An 11,247-nucleotide genomic window follows, 5' to 3' on the forward strand; every position below is an offset into this window, starting at 1 on the left:
CCATTTGCTGTCAGTGTGCTTGGATGATCGGTTTTGGCCTGGGAAGGTTTGGCAGTGCAGGCATGTTTGACAATTTTGGTCAAAATTATATGTACTGCTTCAGGGTATTTTTTCACAGGCTGTGAGACACTGGAGAGTGTCATTCACTTTCACGCAAGTGCAGAGTAGTGTTAGTCATTGGGGGAGGGCAGGTAGTGCTGACTGTGGCAGAAGATCCAGTTTTACCTCACATTCATACCTCTCAACTGTCCCTGATTTTCAGGGATTTCCTTTAGCTCTCTCTCTTAATCACTGCTAAAACTAGTGACTTTTGCCAGGAAAAGGGGTGAATTACATTTAATGAATGGAGGCAATAATAGGAATTATGGAATGCTTTTACTTCAGAAAGTGTATTTTAATTCTTATGCTCTAGCTCTGCTGATGTTCCAGCTAATGGTACTATAATTTTATAGTGTCCCTGATTTTCTGGATTGGCCTCTGATTCTGTTCCTATTTGGTTGAGAGTTATGCCTCACATTCGTATAGATGCATTTATGGCTGAAACTGTACATTTCAAACTTTGTCAGAATTATACTTTAATAGGTCCCTATGATGTGCCTTTAAGAGGTATGAAGAGTAGACATTGGAGCTATTACAAGAAGCAGGAACTTATGTGTAGGGACATGGATAGATGACTCCCGTCAAGGAACAGCATCCGCAGGTTAGGCATACATTGTATTTGTTACTTAGTTTACTCACATGCAGTGTTGTTCTTAAGGTCTAATGGAACTGGTGACTTTTGTTTGGGGAGAAAGGTGGTGACTTACACTTAATACATATGGACAGTAATTATAGTTGCGGATGTTGCTTCTGGAGATGTATTAAGCCCCATTCCCTTATTCTGTCTATGTCAGCTTAATACTAAGTGTCTAGGGTCATCTCTGGATTTGCTTATGGTTGTTGAGAGTTGTCTCTGATTCACTAAGAGCTTTATAGATCCTATTGTTAGAGAACTACAGGAAGAATGATGGGGTGAAGCTGTCTATGCAGTGGGCCGCAGGTAACGTGGTTATATATAACCCTATTAACAATGGTAACTGGTGAGGGTGCAGGACAGTTAAGATATATTGCTTGTGATATTAAAAAAAAATACTGCCTAGCAATTGAAAATGTGGTAACATTTCATATTACAAGACTGAGATCTGTCAGCCCCTTGGATGTGGCAAAGGAAGATGAATTTATTGAGGGCATTTGGGAGAGGGGGGAGTTTGTCTTGAAATGTGTTTATGTATGTTAGATTATTCAATTTTTTTTTCAGAAGCTGTCCGCATGGGGTGATTCTGTATGTTTAGTCTGGCCCTAGGTATCTCCAACATGCAGTGCTCAGTGGTAAATGCTGCATCATGCAGTTTTCTTTCTTCTAAAAGCTAGTGTCACTGCATTGTTACAGGCTTGGAGCTGTTGCCTACTGTGATGCACAGCTCATAGCAGGAGATTTGACTCATGGACTGTTTCCTTGTTCTAACCTTTACTTTTGTATGGGTAGGGGAATGAGCAGTGAGAGCATGGTGTGGGTGGGTTTTTAGGAATGTCATGGTGATATCAGTTGGGGGACCATGGTTGGTGGGGTAGCTCAGGAGAGGAAGCAGGACAGTACTTACTCTAATTACTAAATATTGTAGGGTGATGACACAATCGATATATCTATTAACTTTTTCAGTTGCTAAGGGGGATAGAGAGGGTTACATATAAACTTATTTCGTTGTGCTCAGAAGGTGACAAAATTAGAGGTTTTTTTTTGAGTGTGTTTCATGGGTTATGAGTTTAACTGCCTGAGAGAGGGAGTTTAGGGGGTTGAGTTGTGTATTGTGAAGCTGGATGAGAGTTGGGGAGGTAGATGAAGGGAGCTAGGTTGTGTCAGAATGTTGCTGTTTCATATGACTTGCATTTCATTTTTCTTTGCAGATGGCAATGCTATGATGGGTCTTTCACCAGTTGGACTGTTACATAATTGCGGTCACAGATGGTTCAGTGCAGAGGCCATAACTGGGCTTGAAGTGCTGGTCATGGAGTGATCTACAATGAGATTTCAAATGGGGAAGTGCACAGTGGGAATCAGTCGATGGCCGGTCAGAAGTGGTCTGGAAGTGTGATGGATGCTGCTGGGGTGGATGTTCTGCAGATGGAGTGGTGCATGTTGAGATCGCAGGTAATACTACATTATTAAGGGCTCCTTATTCCATGTCAGAGTCAGTATGATTTGTAAGCAGTGTGGGGACAAGTGAGGATGAGGTGCATGGGGGGCTGAATGAAGCAGGTTTGGGATTGTTTGTTTATGGTGAAGGTTCTCTACAGGTGTGGTAGTGTCATAACTACATGAGGTTGGGTTGCATGTTGAGGGTATGGTGGTTGATTTGCATGCATGACAAGGTTAAGTAATGTAACTACATTGTAGTTTCACCGGTGACTAGGCTACCTGGATTTACTGAATATCGGTGGTTTATTGGTCAAGAGTTGGGGTAGGTTGATAGCTGTGAAGTCCGACAAGCTGTGTTTATTAAGATAGGTTTCTGTTGTAGGGGTTTTGTGTTGGGATATGGAGGTTCACGGGATTCACAGGGTTATAGTTTATGTGGTTCTTTATGTGATAGAGGTATTTTAGTCATTCAGAAGGTGGTTTGTTGATCAACGAATGCTAGGTTGGTTATTATATATTTTTTGCTTATATTGAATAACTGGATTTTGGGAAGGAAATTTCAATTTTGTTATCACATACATTGGGTGGGAAATAGGATTACAGCTGGACATGTGGGTGGCAATTGCCCTTGTATGGTTTCATGTAGCACTGGGTAATGTTTTGGTGTTGACTTTGGCACGTAAGGTTTTGGGACTACTTATGATGTTGTTACTCGTAGTTAGAGTACAGGAGAGTTACTTAAAGTACAGAAGCTACACAAAATTATGGGTATTACAGTACTGGGAAGGATCATTGGATTATTTTATTGATTTAGTCAACTAGTGATTTTGGGTAATTATATGACAGGGTATTGGGTTGATGAGAGGGATCCAGTTTGGTTTAGGGTGGATATGGTACACCAAATGATGTTTGGTTTAGTCCTCCTTTTATGGGTGGTTAGGTCTGAAAAAGTTTGGTATGAGGGAGGGGGAACAGCCTGGTCAGGCTGGTGGGCAGAGAAGAGGGACGGGCTTGCCCTCTTCTGTTCCCCCTCATGTGTTTCAATGTTCACTTCAATGAGTTGGGAAAGGAAAGTGAGCTGTTGGAGACTGCTTGATAAATAAGCAAGTGGAGGTTAGGACATTGCTTATTTGGTTAGAGGTGTAATTCAATAAATGGTGTATGAAGTGAGTTGCTGGACGCTGCTTCAAAAGTATAAAGTAAGTGAGTGGAGGTATGGACACTGCTTACTGGGTCAGGATGAGTAAATGGGATATGAAGTGAGTTGTTGGATGCTGCTTCATAAGTAAAGTAAGGAAGTGGAGGTATGGACATTGCTTAATTGGTCAAGATGAGTAAGGTCAAATAAGGTCACGCTGTCCTGATTAACATACATGGATGTCTATACTGTGATTATAATCAACTGTACTATTTCCATATGTAATTAATAAATATTGGTTATCAAAGCTATGTTATGGAAGTTTAATAAAGATCATCAAACATCATTCAGTGTGATGGGTTTATTGAAGTAGATCCGGACAAATGAGGTTTGGCAACAAACCAATTTGTCCAGGGACAACTTTATAAAGGTTCCTATTACGTTATTGAACTTCAACAAGTTCGAACTCTATATGGTCGAAACCATATAGCTGAACTTGCTGAAGTTCGAATTCAGAAAAAAATAAATAAATAAAAGATGCAACAGTAAACCAACTGTTGCAAGCAAGGGGGCAAGCCCCCCTGCACCACCCACACCTCCCCGCTCTTTAAATATACCAACTCTGAGGCCACACTATAGTGCTGAAAGGGAATTTTTCCCTTTACTGCACTGTAGTGCGATCTTGGAGTTGGTATATTTAAAGAGCGGGTGAAGTACAGGGGCTTGCTCTGCTTGCAACAGTTAGTTTACTGTTGCATCTTTTTTTTTTTCCCCATGTTTAAAGTTTTGAAACTTCGAGCAGACAAGATCGATATTGTCGTGTTCAAAGTTTCACGTAATAGGAACCCCTTTATAAGGGAGTTAGATAAATAGATTATTGAGAGTTAAGAAGGTGTGGGGTGAAAGGGTTAAATGGAAGGAGGGATGATTGGGAGGAAATGAGGTAAGGGTGGAGAGGGGCTTAAGGGGTTTAGATAAGTGTAGTGGGTAAGGAATCACATTTTGGCATGACCTTGCTACCCTCCCTCCTTCTTTAGTTTTTTGGGGGGAGGGATTGGTAGTGAATGGTAATTTTATCAGTCTGGATAGGGCGGAGAAGAAGGATAGGCTTGCCCTCTTCCATTCCCCATCAGGTGTTTCAATGTTCATTTCAATGAGTTGGGAAAGGAAAGTGAGCTGTTGGAGACTGCTTGATAAATAAACAAGTGGAGGTTAGGACACTGCTTATTTGGCTGGAGGTTGTAATTCAATAAATGGTATATGAAGTGAATTGCTGGAAGCTGCTTCATAAGCATAAAGTAAGTGAATGGAGGTATGGGTGCTGCTTACTGGGTCAGGATGAGTAAATGGGATATGAAGTGAGTTGTTGGATGCTGCTTCATAAGTAAAGTAAGGAAGTGGAGGTATGGATGTTGCTTAATTGTTTAGGATGACTAAGGTCACTCTGTCCTGATTAACATACATGGATGTGTATACTGTGATTAAAATCAGCTATACTATTTCCATATGTAAGTAATAAATATTGGTTGTCAAAGCTATGTTACATAAGTTTAATAAAGGTTGTCAAACATCATTCAGTGTGATGTGTTTATTGAAGTAGATTGGGACAAATGCCTCCTAACATGTCCTGGATACAGATGATGTCCATCATCACTTACTACAAAACTAACTGCCCTGAAGAGCCATTTTAAGCCTAGCCAATAACCAGAGGTCTCTTATAAAGACAGGAAACAAGCATGGTATTGGTGTAACCAGTTTTACTGTTTTGGCCATTTCAAAGACAAAGTTACTCATTAACTACTGCAAAGCCTTTTATAGTTACTTTGTACCATGACAATTGTTTATTTAATTCTCATAAACATCGATCATTGTGTTTGGTACACTTTAAAATAAAGAAAAAGTTGTATGTTATATACACATGGTACGCTGAGAAAAAAAATAAATTAAATGCTGAGAAATGCAGTATCATCTCCTACAGAAAATATCAAATTGCTACCAACTGCTTCATCAATGACACCCCACTCTCCAAAGAGTTTGCCATCAGAGACATGGGATCCTGGGTAGAGTGTTCCTACTCCTTCAATCACCATGTAAAGACAGTAGTCAAGAAGTCCTTCTATATATCATAATTAATCACTAACAGCCTCTCTTCTAAAAAACCAAGGAAGTCATGGTTCCCCTGTACTCTGCCCTATTTTCACCCGTTATATCTCACTACATATTTCAAAAAACTTGAAAGACTGTAGATGTTTAAAGCAAAAAGAATGTTGGGCCACAAAAATCTTAGCCATGAGGAAAGGCTGGAGTCACTTTCCCTTTACTCAGTGTCATAAAGACTCTTCTGGAAGACCAGGGCTTTGCATTCCATTCCTTCAGTGATTATCTAAGACCTCCTTTTTCTCAACATGTCAAACAGTACAGCTAGTACTAGAAGAACAGATTTGAATATACATAAAAGAATAAATAAAACTAAATGGAGAGACAGCTGGACTAAACAATGACAGGTAATTTAAAATCAATTAATGATTAGCTAATGTAAAATCAATAACAGTTAAAATTACAGTTGTAGAAACTGCATTGCAGAATAGTGGAGCATTAAAAATCACAGCAGGTAATATTCACACTTGTTTATTTTCAGTTTGCACAGGAAATGTTCATCATCTTTTCAGAAAGCCTAAAAGTAATTCAGTAATCAATAGAATGCCATTATCATATACCTTGTGCTCAGATTGACTTATGTAGTAAAATACTGAATTTGTTTTATGTTTTTGAAATGCAGTGGGTAAGCAGATGTGATTCAATGGCATTAAAATGGATACAGCTACTGCCCTGGATCTGAAATGAGGCAATAAGTGAGAGATAGGAGCTAAAAACCAAATTATACCATGACCCCCCCAAAACGTGCACGCTGATTGGCCAGCGTGCCCGTTGTAAATCGAGTTATACTAATGGAAAAAGGTCCGGTCGCCCGGACTTTTTTCCATTAGTATAACTCGTTTTTTTAAAACACTGTCTCGCTATGTTAAATGGAGTTAACATAGCGAGACAGCTTTAAAATAAGCAACGGAGATCTCCGTTGCTTATTTTAAAGCTGTCTCGCTATGTTAAACCCATTTAACATAGTGAGACAGTGTTTTAAAAAAAAAGCAACGGAGAAAGCAAGATCTCCGTTGCTTTTTTTTAGTGTCTCGCTATGTTAAATGAGTTTAACATAGCGAGACAGTTTTCGGAGATGTCCGTTGCTTATTTTAAAACTGTCTCGCTATGTTAAACTCATTTAACATAGCGAGACACTAAAAAAAATCAACGGAGATCTTGCTTTCTCCGTTGCTTTTGCCCACAGCTCTGATGTACTGCGCAGGCGCGCAGTACATCAGAACTGCCACGGATGCCAGACATCTGCGGAAGGGCAGTAAACAGGCATTATACTATGCCATTATTTAAGAAAAGTAACAGTTTCTTTTCTTAAATAATGTCATGGTATAATAGCAATAACCCACTTCTGGGTGTGGGTAATGCTAAATTTACCCACGGTTGGCTTTCGCCAACCGTGGGTAAATTTAGCATTACCCACACCCAGGCGTGGGTTATTGCTATAATAATCTCCGATAATCTAAAGGTTTCAGTTCATCTAAAGGTTTCAGTTCATTTGCCAATGATTTGTATTTTGAAATCATTCACCTAATAGACTTTATTCTAATTGATAATGATCAAAAAGTATCTCTTCCTGTACTCTGCACAATTTGGTTATTCTGATCTCTTTCCCGTCTTTTTTATAATGAGAAGCAAAGAGATTGCTACAAGAAATAGTATACTTTTCCCAATCAGTTAGACAATTGTGCAGACAACTTATCCCAGCTAACCAGCAACTGACCACATGATGATATTTTCATTACTTTGTGTCTTCGACATTCATGAGTTATTTCTCTGCTTCAGAAAAAGGTGGATCATGTGATAAGCTGCTGCATAGTCATGCCATTGAATAAACAAAGAAAAGAATGTTATTACTCTTGGCCACAACCACAATTAGACTTTAAAGCATGATCTGTTGGACCTATGATTTCTAGTGTATTTTATCTATACATTGTCATGTGACAGTCAGCCCTTACTTACAAAACTGGCTCCTTTATCTCCAGTTTGCAAGGTGAGATCATTGGACTCTACCACCCAGTCAAGCATATTTTTTTTACTCTAATCCCTGGTTTTGAAAAAAGGGTACAGCTCCAAAATATTCCAGTTTTGTTAGTTTATTTCAGTGTACTTGGTGCTTGTGCAGCAGCTCTTTCTGCCAATAAGCTGTGATTGAAGATAACAGAACAGATACTGACATATACAGTTCAAATTAGATGGCACAGTAACCAATGAAACCAGCATTTCAACAAGCAAAATCAATATTACATGAGATTAAATAGACTACAGGATGGGACTTGTAGCACAGTACCTACAATGTTCTGATTTCACTCCCTATATTTCACCTCCAGCAGGATATGCATATTAAAATGCATTCATTGTGTTTACGTTCACCAACAGAAAGATGAGAAGTACATTTTCATTAGGAAATAATGATTATAATCAGATTTCTGATCATAACCAACATATGTGTTCAAGTAAAGGATCCCAAGATATTATGATGCAAGCAAATCTTAAGGAGTACATCTTGGAATCCATGTCAAAAACATTTAAACGTTTATGGGTTTAGAGATCCAATACAGTTACAGAAAAAAAGTGTAACAACTCAAAGTGCTGTAGTGATTCTAAAGGCATTCAAAAGTTGGTAAAACTCTTAAATACTATGTAAAAGAAAGGAATCAGAAAGTGCCCCTCTTTAGAGAAAATATCTTTAAAAGCTGAAAGACATTTCACCTCGTCATGTGTTTTGCCTATAAATGTAACAGAGTGAGGTTATAACACCTTCTGAAACTGATCATTATCATTCAACACTTCCCCACTGTTACTGTGAGAGACCTTAGCAGCACTTTGAGGTACTTAACAAAAGTTGTTTAGCTGTTTCTGACATCATAAAGATACTTAACAAGTATGTCTTTTCAGAATTGGAGCATAATTTCATTTCTCCATGTACAAGATATTTGACGCATGTCATTCAGGTGTACTACATAGTAGAGTGAATATTTATTTATACATATTCTTTTATTTCTTTTTCAGGAGAATCAAAGTCTTTGAAGTACAGTAACCATGACAAAAGAAATGACAAATGTGTTTTCCAGCACTGAAAGTTAAGAAGAAGAAGAAAAAAAAAAAGAGTTGGTCACAAATAATTCTGCATACTTAACTGTTGCTTCTTGCTTAAAGAAAAATCATTTAAAGTAGACATCATTAGTCATTCAGTTCCAGTTAATGTATAAAATAATCTTCTCAAATCTGTAAACTACCTTAAGTGTAAATAAGCTAGCATTAAATAAAATGAACATGATTATTAAATGCAATTTTTTTCACTGAAACACAATGGCTAACTGTCTGGCTTTTGAGCTGTATTTTACGTCAATTAGTAAAGTGAAAACTCTTGTTTCTATAACTATATTATAAATTGATTACTGTGTCTAGATATTTATACAGTCATTTCAGCAATAATTTCTGATGAGTAATAATAAACATAGAAACAGGCTACTCAATAGATGCAAAGATATAGGTGTGTGTGTGTGTGTGTGTGTGTGTGTGTGTGTGTGTGTGTGTGTATGTGTATATATATATATATATATATATATATATATATATATATATATATATATATATATATATGTAAACACCATGCATCTGTCTTTGTATTTTTGCCTGCTTATCTACATATGCACACACAAACACACACACACATGTATGCATATATCTATCTATGTATATATCTATATCTATCTATCTCTATCTATCTATCTATATGGGTTTACTTCATTTGACAGAAAGCACATTTCACTGAAACTCATGTGATAGAAGTTTAATTTCACTGAAACTCATTTGATAGAAGTTTAATTTCACTGAAACTCATTTCGTCAAAGGGTATATGCCCTCTTCCCCACTGTAGTGCAACCCTGTATTTTGTATATATAGTAAGGGGGGTGTAGCCCCCCCCCCCCACATACTTTGGATATATATAATCTTCTGGAAAGAGTTATTCATTTGACTTGTAAATATGGATGTTTATGGTTTACAACAATTCAAATAGGTGGTGGGCTATGACCCCCACACCCCCCCTTTCTATATATACATATCGCACTACAGTGGGGAAGAAGGCATATACCTTTCGACAAAATGAGTTTCAGTCAAATGAGTTTTCAGTGAAGTGAGCTTTCAGTGAATTGTGCTCAGGGAGTTGATTTTCGGTGAAATGAGACTTCTGTCAAATGAGTTTCAGTGAAATGTGCTTTCTATCAAATGAAGTAGACTCTCTCTCTCTCTCTCTCTCTCTCTATATATATATATATATATATATATATGACTCTATATCTCTGTCTAACTATCTGTCTATCTGACTGGCTGGCTGTCTATTTGCTATCTATCAGATGTGAAAGGTAAATAACTGCAGGAAATACTAATTTGGAAAATAAAGTGAAATTTCAGAAGAGATAAAGCAAATGTTGGAATGTATGGTAATGTAATTAAAGCACTGTAAACAGGGCATCACCTATCTATAGCTAATAATGTATGGATGCTGGTCTTCTCTTAATATATACTGATACTTTCATTGCTTTGACTCAAAATGGATGGACTCAGAGATATTCCATATTAGTCATTGCTATAGAGAATGTTTATGGTAAATACAGCTATGCTTCTGTGAGGATTTCACCTTAAATCTTCCCATGAATGATATCTTGTTTGAAAGATCCTTTTCTTTACATGATATTCAATGTATGAAAGTCAAAATGTTGTGGTATGATCTTCCACAGAAAATATAGTTTTATTTCTTCTATACTGATTGATTCATTTTTCAGACAGACCATTTTGTATGCAGAATTTTTCACAAACACCATAACTCAGTCTTAAGTTTCTACAGGCTTATTTCTTTGCTGTCTACTTTTATATCCATAAGATTTTATTGAAAGTACTAGGTACTGGACAAGTTCATAGGTAGGTACTAGGCTATCGGCCCTGGGGCCTATATTAGCCAAGCCAAAAAGGTTCCCCGGCTTTCGCCACCCAAGAAAATTATTTTCCTGTGCCCTTGTCAAGCAATGCCACAGAAGTGATCCCCAAGGTGAGTTTTCTATTTCCCATCCAGTCATCAAGATTTTTCTTAAAGAGGGTCAATGAGGAGCTTTGCTTGACATGAATGGGTAGTTTATTACAGAGTATGGGAAGTCTCTGGGACAGGAATCTATCCCTCTAGCATGTTCTGTTTATTGTGGTGAGAAGGTTTTGGTCCGTGGAGTATGTGGTTTGGAGAGATTGGGATTTCTTTAAGTGTAGAATGTCCAACTGCTCTGGGTTTGACATAGCTTTGTATGTTAGGCAGAGATTGCCTCTGAGTAGGCGATATGCGATGGAGTAGAGCTGGAGTTTTTTGAGATGGTCTGCGCATGGCATCTGTTTGATGCCAGTAATCCTCTTAGCAAGGTGTTTCTGTGGCCTTTCCAATTGTAGGTGTCTTGTGAGATACATGCCAAATGGGGCATTGTACTCTATAATGGTTCTGATGAGGGATGAGTAGAGAGGAACAATGACATCCTTTTTTCTAGAGGAGAACCCTTTTGTGATAATGTGTGCCTCATAGAAAGATTTCCTGACTACTGTTGTGATGTGGTTATCAAAGGAGAGACTACTGTCCACATGTGTCCCGAGGTCTCATCACACTTTGTGTTTAGTGAGCTACCACCTATGTGGTAGTTCACAGGTACTGAATTTTTCTCAAAGGGGAGGACAATGCACTTCTTGGCATTGAGCTTGAGGCCATGACTTTGACACCAAGCATCTGTCTCTGAGGCCC

At 38.0% G+C, this 11,247-nt stretch overlaps 1 protein-coding gene across 2 annotated transcripts in view; it reads left to right on the plus strand.

Moving 5' to 3' along the window:
* Positions 1-8,557, plus strand: part of LOC122801055 (poly(U)-specific endoribonuclease-like) — a 212,739-nt gene extending 204,182 nt beyond the window's left edge. For both annotated transcript variants that reach the window (XM_044070538.1, XM_044070537.1), the window contains exon 6: positions 8,478-8,557. The gene's annotated coding sequence lies outside the window, so the exon portion shown is untranslated. The remainder of the gene's footprint in view (positions 1-8,477) is intronic.
* The last annotated feature ends 2,690 nt before the right edge of the window (positions 8,558-11,247 follow it).

Source organism: Protopterus annectens, chromosome 4.part1, assembly GCF_019279795.1.
Source record: "Protopterus annectens isolate FY-2018-M chromosome 4.part1, PAN1.0, whole genome shotgun sequence".
In the NCBI taxonomy this organism is placed as follows: domain Eukaryota; kingdom Metazoa; phylum Chordata; order Ceratodontiformes; family Protopteridae; genus Protopterus; species Protopterus annectens.